The 7,203-nt window shown below is 31.5% G+C and overlaps 1 long non-coding RNA gene across 7 annotated transcripts; it reads right to left on the bottom strand.

Annotated features, from left to right (window-relative positions):
• Positions 1 to 552: 552 nt before the first annotated feature.
• Positions 553 to 3,767, bottom strand: LOC111900894 (uncharacterized). 7 transcript variants are annotated; one of them, XR_006185652.1, is made up of 13 exons: positions 3,071 to 3,767; positions 2,777 to 2,993; positions 2,584 to 2,619; positions 2,424 to 2,484; positions 2,283 to 2,339; positions 2,097 to 2,153; positions 1,947 to 1,987; positions 1,732 to 1,802; positions 1,426 to 1,646; positions 1,264 to 1,322; positions 1,069 to 1,145; positions 818 to 965; positions 553 to 749 (listed from the first exon to the last, which is right to left on the bottom strand). It is a non-coding gene; the product is annotated as an uncharacterized LOC111900894 (long non-coding RNA). The 7 variants fall into 7 exon arrangements; XR_002853324.2 differs by having other exon boundaries at positions 2,584 to 2,993; positions 3,071 to 3,177; positions 3,307 to 3,767; XR_006185654.1 differs by having other exon boundaries at positions 2,584 to 2,993; positions 3,071 to 3,166; positions 3,307 to 3,767.
• Between the last annotated feature and the right edge of the window lie 3,436 nt (positions 3,768 to 7,203).

Genomic DNA, 7,203 nt, shown 5'->3' with positions numbered 1-7,203 from the left:
TATTAGTAGAGAAATGATAATCCAAGAACTAAAGCACCTATGGAAGTTATCTAAGATTTGTTTATTTATAGAAAATGGATCAAGTATGTTGGGTCTAATTGTTACTACTTTTGTCTAAAATGCAATATTTCGTATTCAAGTTTAAAAATGAAACCTATTTTTTCTTTTAAATCATTTTTATTATACTATAATTAGTTGGTTGATTAAGTCTATTTATGCAAGGTTTTACCCAAAGATTTGATAATATTAAACAAATTAACAAATATAGTCGAAGGATGGAAGAACTACTACCAAAAAGTCCTATCATTATCTCATGTTAATTTCGATGATAAAAGTTCAATTATGTTTCATTCCTTTGAAATATTTGACAAAAATATCTCGTCTCATTTTATTTTCCAACATTAAAAACAATGTTTTTTTTTAACTTCAAGTTTATCTATATGATGATAAATCTATAAAAGGAAACAATCATAATAGTTTACATTGTGACTAATAGAAATATGTGTGCCGATCTAAAATATGCAAACATAAAGGGAAAGAATAAGAGGAAAAGAGACAAATTCAGTTTAATAAAATCTTTAACCCTAAAGTATTCCATCATATAAATCTTCCTCCTCATAACAGTGTAAACATTGCAATATCATGTATTAAGAGGATACATTGAGTAGATGCATTCTTTAGATGAGCACTACTATTGTGGGCATTGGTGTTTCTTTAAGAGTCAAAGACTCGGTCAAAACTTCAACTATCTGCAACCAATACAACTAATTCAGTAACACTAAAACATTAGTTTTATTTAAAAAAATGACCATTTTACCCATATTTACGTCTCCAGCAGCGTCAGCATTATCAAATGCAAAACCCATTGCTTATTTGTTTTGAATTCTTTCTAATGTTAGGGCACGAAGCATATCTTCAAATTCATCTCTTTATGCATCAGTTAGTGTTCGTTCAGTCTTAGCACGCTGCAAAGATGTTTTTTTTTTTAATTTATTGTTTTTTTAAATCTTTTAAATAGAAATAATAATGCTATTAGCCTATAATAGAAAAAAGATAGTAGTACCCTACTTCTTCCAGCAGCAAATGTGGCTCCAGTTTCCTCATTTTCTGGACTCTTGGTTGTTGGCAAAGCAGGAGGTACCCATCTACACAATCAAAAAGTGTAAAAGTATTGAATATTATTTAAAAAGTTATGATTTTTATCCACCAAAAAAAAGAAAAAGTAATTAAAGATGATGTGTGTAGATGAATAACATATGTTACCTCCTACTACCAGTTATCATTATGAAAGGTTCAGTTTGCCACCTATGTAAAGTATCACCCTGCATTTGAGAAACCATAAATGTGAGGTGTCATTGCTTGATTTGGCATGTATCTCCATGGATGATCCTTTGGAGTTGGTTGAGGACAAAAGAAAATACTCACTTTGTTTTTTCTATTAAAGGGGTATTGATGACAATAATGTCACACTTAGGAAGCATCTTATCGAGATCTTCCTCAAATGTTGCACCAATTTGATTCTCCAATTCCGAATCCATCTGAATTTGATTTTAATGACTTACTAACATACGCTCAATAACTACTATTCGGCGTCGCCGATTTAGTCTCTATTGTTTCCACATGGACCAGTAGCTGTCGCAATTTGTCTGAAAATTTACACGAATAAGAAAAGAAAAAAAAGACCAAGAAAAGGTCTAAAATACCCTCAATAGAATAATATAAAGTAATTACTTTGCATATCCTCCAATGGTGCAGGCCCAAGGTAATACTTATTCGATTCCTTGTCTGGAGTTGATGTGACACTGTAACAAGTAAAATATAGTATTTGTTAGTTATATGGAAGAGAAAAATAAATGAGGGCAAATTTGTAAAAATGGGGATTTCTGTAATAAGTCTTCTTTCTTGAAAATTTAATTTTATTCAAATGTCAAGAATAAATGGCTTACACAATAACTCCTGATAAAGTAGCCTCACAAATCTCTCCTTCCTGAATCAACAGATAACAAAATGTCTGCTTTTAATTTTGTGTTTTTTAAAAGAGAATAATCCGTTATATAATTGAAAAATGAACATATGTATCTCAGAAGTATATTCACCTTGAGAAAGTCTACAGTGGTCTTCTGATCATATTCGCATTCTCTGTTCTCTAAATACTGAAAGAAATAAGAACCAAGTAAGATAAGTTCTTCTGATATGACATGTGTCTCTAAAGAAAGATTAAAAGATAACTTTTTTTATTTTGTTTCCAAAATGTAAAACATGTATTGCAGTAAAAAACATACCGCCATTGCCAATCTTTATTTCTCCTCAGCTCCTTTTACACAATACACAGCGCCCCACTGAAAGAAAGATTAAGAACTAGCTTTTAAAAGTCCCACAATCAACTGAAAATCATGGAAAAGTTGAAATTTGGTGTTACTTACACAGACTGTTCCTTCCTTATATTCAAGTGTGCATGTTCTTGCAGGGTCCTCAGGTATACCTCTATGATCAATGAATGTTGTGGCATAATAACATGATATTAATTAATAACCAGATTAAGATAGAAATGTATAAATATGAAAACAGGTAAAGTTTGCATACCAAGATCAAACACACGCCTGTAATTCTTGATGTACCCTATCATTTTATCATCATAATCAAACCCACGGTTCCATACCAATGAACCATATCCACAACCAGAAAACCATGATGAACTCCTCACAAATAACTTAAGTTTTTTCATTAACTTAAGTTTTTTATACTAAATTGACATGAATATGAGGCACAAACCAACCTTTGTTCCTGCTATACCCATGGCGAATCCGATATCTGATTCATGTAAAGATGGAGCATCATTTGTCCCATCATCTGTGACTGCAACAACTTCAGACAGACCCCTCAAATGCTTTACAATCTTTAACTTGTCTGTTGGTGATGATCTAGCCACTACCTTTAATGTACTTAAGGATTGTAATTCATTACTTGTCTTGGAGAACTAACCACCTATTCTCCTGAGTTTCAAAATAAAGGAAAAGAAAAAAAATAGTTACATTTTGATCTAGCCATCACCACGTTTTTTTGTTTGTACCTGAATTCTCGGTGCGAGTTCACGTTTTTCTACATCTGATTTAGCACAGTAATCCCAACTGCTAAACAAATCTCCACCGCTTCCTTAACCCCTGGCCTAAGCAGATCCTTAATACCAACAACCGCAATCAACGTATACCCACAATCAGGAAACTCAAAAATCGGGGATTGAGAAAAAAGTTATGCATATAAAGACTGAATAGTATCTGAAAAAATCAAGAATCGGCTTATAATTACCTTCAAGTTCTTCAGTGTGCTTGACAATTTACAGAGGATAAATGACTTGGGAAAAGAAATCGATGATGTTTACAGAGTTTAAATGACTTGGGAAAAGAAAGCGATGATGTTCCTTTGAAGATGTCAATGGTGGTTTTGTACATTTTTGTGTGTGTGGTCGTGAGGTGTTTAGGAGTTTGTAATCACAGTAAACGGGGACATACCTCGCTGTAGGCATCTCGAATACACGGTAATTTGAAATTAGGGTTTCCATTTCATTCTGATGGCGATCGCGCGCGCGCGCGAGAGAGAGAGAGAAAGAGAGGCGAGAGAGATCACTGCATCTTTGGTGGGGGAAGTCGGCAGCTGTGGACCTTCGGTGAGAGACATTGGTGGAGATCCCTGCATCTTTGGCGGAGACAATGAGAATTGGTTTGATGGCGGCTGTGTTTAGGAGATTAGGGTAAGATCCTAGTGTAATAGGTATATCCGTGTAGTGTAATACATATAGTTATATGCTTAATATTATTGTACATAAGATTAAGATAATATGTGTTGTACCTCTTAATTTTCAAGAAATGAGCAATATCCTTAATAATATAGTAAAGATAACTTAGCAATATATATATATATATATATATATATATATATATATATATATATATATATATATATATATATATATTGATTGATGTTTATCAAGGGTGTATACAGATTCTTAAAATTTAATTCCGGTTCAAATAACCATTTATATGTAATTTAAAGAAATATATAATTGTTCATTTTCTATAACCCCACAAACCAATTTTTTTCTCCAAATGTCAATAAAATTAAACAGCTCTTCTCACAATTTTTTCAAATATTTTGTAAAAAGAATTATTCAAAATTGGTTTTTTAAGAACTCACACTTTATTTTAAAAATATTAGTTTTTATAAAATATAATAGAAAATTTATTTGTTTCCGAATTCAAATAGTTATTGAAATTTCTAATTTATAATTATTTTGAATAATATTTATTTATCACTTAAAGTACCTACTAATCTTCACTTCAGTTCAATTTTATTGGAAAAAATGGTTTAGAAATACATAATATATATTTATTTTTATTTTTAAAAAATCATGCAATATACCGGTATCCAACCTTATTTCTTAATAAAACAATTTTAAAAAAACTATTCTGATGGTGATAAGTTTTAGATGATTTTAATTCATTTTGTCACGATCAATTTAATTTACTTATTTTTATTATATACTTTAATTTCTTTACTTTTTTAATATTTAATCTTCTTAAGAATTTAACTTATTATTTGAGAGTAAAACTAACTAATCCTTTGATGCATCATGATAGTCTATCAATTCCAACTTTAATTACTGTATAACATATCAATTTAGAGGATGTTTTAGAAAGCTAAAATAATTGTTAGGATATATAAATTTTTAAAAACAACTTATAACTATTACACAACAAGATACATTATTTTATTGATAAGTTAGTCTCTCTAACTTATCGAAAACTCACAAACAGTTTAAAAAATTCCATTTTGATATTACTATCACTATCACTATACACTAATAAACTAATAAATTAAAACATATTTATCACTTTAAATAACCCTCTCAAACACCCTTTAGTTTTTCCTTCTTAACCGAAGTAATTAACGCTTAAATGGTTCTATCGAAAAGAAAACAAGAGGTAATAGCTTTAACTAATGAAAAAGCCAACTTGTATAAATTTGCTGCCAAACCAGCTAACCTGAGTACCTGACATAGAAAAGGCCCATTAGGGAATAAGGGAATAAGGGCTTTTTTGGAAAATTAATGGTCTCACTCAAAATTGGAATTTGGACTTGGATGACATTTTTATGGTTGGTTAGGTGATAACCTTTGAGGATTTTTGAATACTTTGATCCGGTGATATTGTCGCAATTAATTTATATGCTGAAAAGTTGCATGTCGCAATTAATTTATATCCGGTGATATTACCAATTGTATTTTGAAATTTACTTTATCTTCTAATTCAAATATTCTTATTAGAAAAAAAGTTTACGCCTCCTCATCTATCCCCTATCACCCACAAATTTTCCATTGGTTAGGGGGTGTTTGGCTTAGCTTTTTAAGGGCCAAAAGATCTTTTTGGAAAAATTGCAAAAAGTCAGATTTTCTTGATTTTTCCGAAAAATTGATTTTCCTTCTATCAAAAATCCAAAAGTAGGTTCTAAAATTGTTTTGCCAAACATCTTTTGGCTTCTATCTTTTTTCTAAAAGTTAAGCCAAACACCCCCTTAGTCTCCTTTCTATCGCGAAGACCGATCTGTGCAACAAAATTGACGATAATTTTTTGAACAACGCGTTGCTTTGAAATGTTGAGATCGAAACATTTGCGAAAATTGAGAATGAAAAAGTAATGGAGTGGTTTCAAAAAATGTTTGTACGAAGAAAATAAATATAAATTGTAATAGATCGTTGTTATGTTTTAACTTTTTATATAATGGATTGTGTTTTTGTATTAGACGTAATAAATGATTTTTTAGTTTTGTATTATGTTTGACCGGATTTTTTTTCGGCAAAACCTACTATCAATTCCTGCATCCACCCGTGTATCTTCTTCCCTTTAGAGTTGTGTCTAACTAGTTTCTACTAAGGCTAGTATGTTTCCTACCACACTTACTACACTTTTACAAATGCCACATTATTTTTTGTTTCACCCCACAAAACTGATGAATGTCATACCACACCTACTACAATACACATTTTTATGCATGATGTACAACATTTGAAGGAATGCCTTTTTTCCTGTGTAGTAAAGTTGTAACACACTATATACATACCATACTTTTGTTTAGGGGATTGATGCAATGTTTACCGTATACCACACTATACTGTAGTATGCAATAAGAGGCACATCGTATTATCTAAGACTACAAAATACCATACCAAGCGAATCAATAATATTGATAAACAATATGTTTGGTACCCACTGGTTGGTAGCACCATACAAATTCAATAAATACAGTTTGATAGTGATACAATGATTTTAATACCATAGTAGTCTTATACCAACCAATTCAATATATATATATATATATATATATATATATATATATATATATATATATATATATATATAAAACTCCAAAAACCAAAGAAATTTAAAATTTTCAAAATCAACCATTTAACATCATTGTTTACAAAAGAGTGATTGTTTCCAAAAGCATAGATTCAAAATTAGTGTTTTCCCAAGACCCAAAGCCATAAAATAGGAACTTGTGTATGATCACGCCATTGCTTTCCCACGAGCCTCTAAAGTACCTGGAACCATAAACTAAAACTGTAAGTCAAAACTTAGTAAGTTATCCCAAAGTACCACCACACAACATAACATATACAAACAAACATGTTGGGTCCAATCAGTTATCAAACTAGAATACCCATGGGTCCACAACCATTGAGCTGGATTCCCCTGGCCCAATCAGTCATCGGACTGGAATACCCTCGGGCCAATTAGTCATCGAACTGGAATGCTAATATACAATGGGTCCACTCAGTCATCGGACTGGAATACCCTCGCCCAAATTAGTTATCGGATTGGAATGCCAATATACAACGGGTCCACTTAGTCATTAAACTGGAATACCCTCGGGCCCACTTAGTCATCGGACTGGAATACCCTCGGTCTGTTGACTCACACACAAAGCAGTAAAGCCTCAACCAAAACCGATAACATGTCCTATATACATAACATATAAAGATATAATCAATCAAAAGATAAATAGGTAGATCTACAGATCACTACAGCATAACAGCATCCTATAAACTAGGATACTGATCTAACGATCACTACAACATAACAACATACAGTAAATCAAGATATCAATCCAATGGGCCAATGTTGGTGCCTTCGACCCATAAGTACAGTG

This window comes from Lactuca sativa, chromosome 3 (assembly GCF_002870075.4).
Source record: "Lactuca sativa cultivar Salinas chromosome 3, Lsat_Salinas_v11, whole genome shotgun sequence".
NCBI lineage: Eukaryota > Viridiplantae > Streptophyta > Magnoliopsida > Asterales > Asteraceae > Lactuca > Lactuca sativa.
The sequence above is the reverse complement of the archived record's forward strand: the minus strand, read 5'-3'. Positions and strand labels throughout refer to the sequence as shown.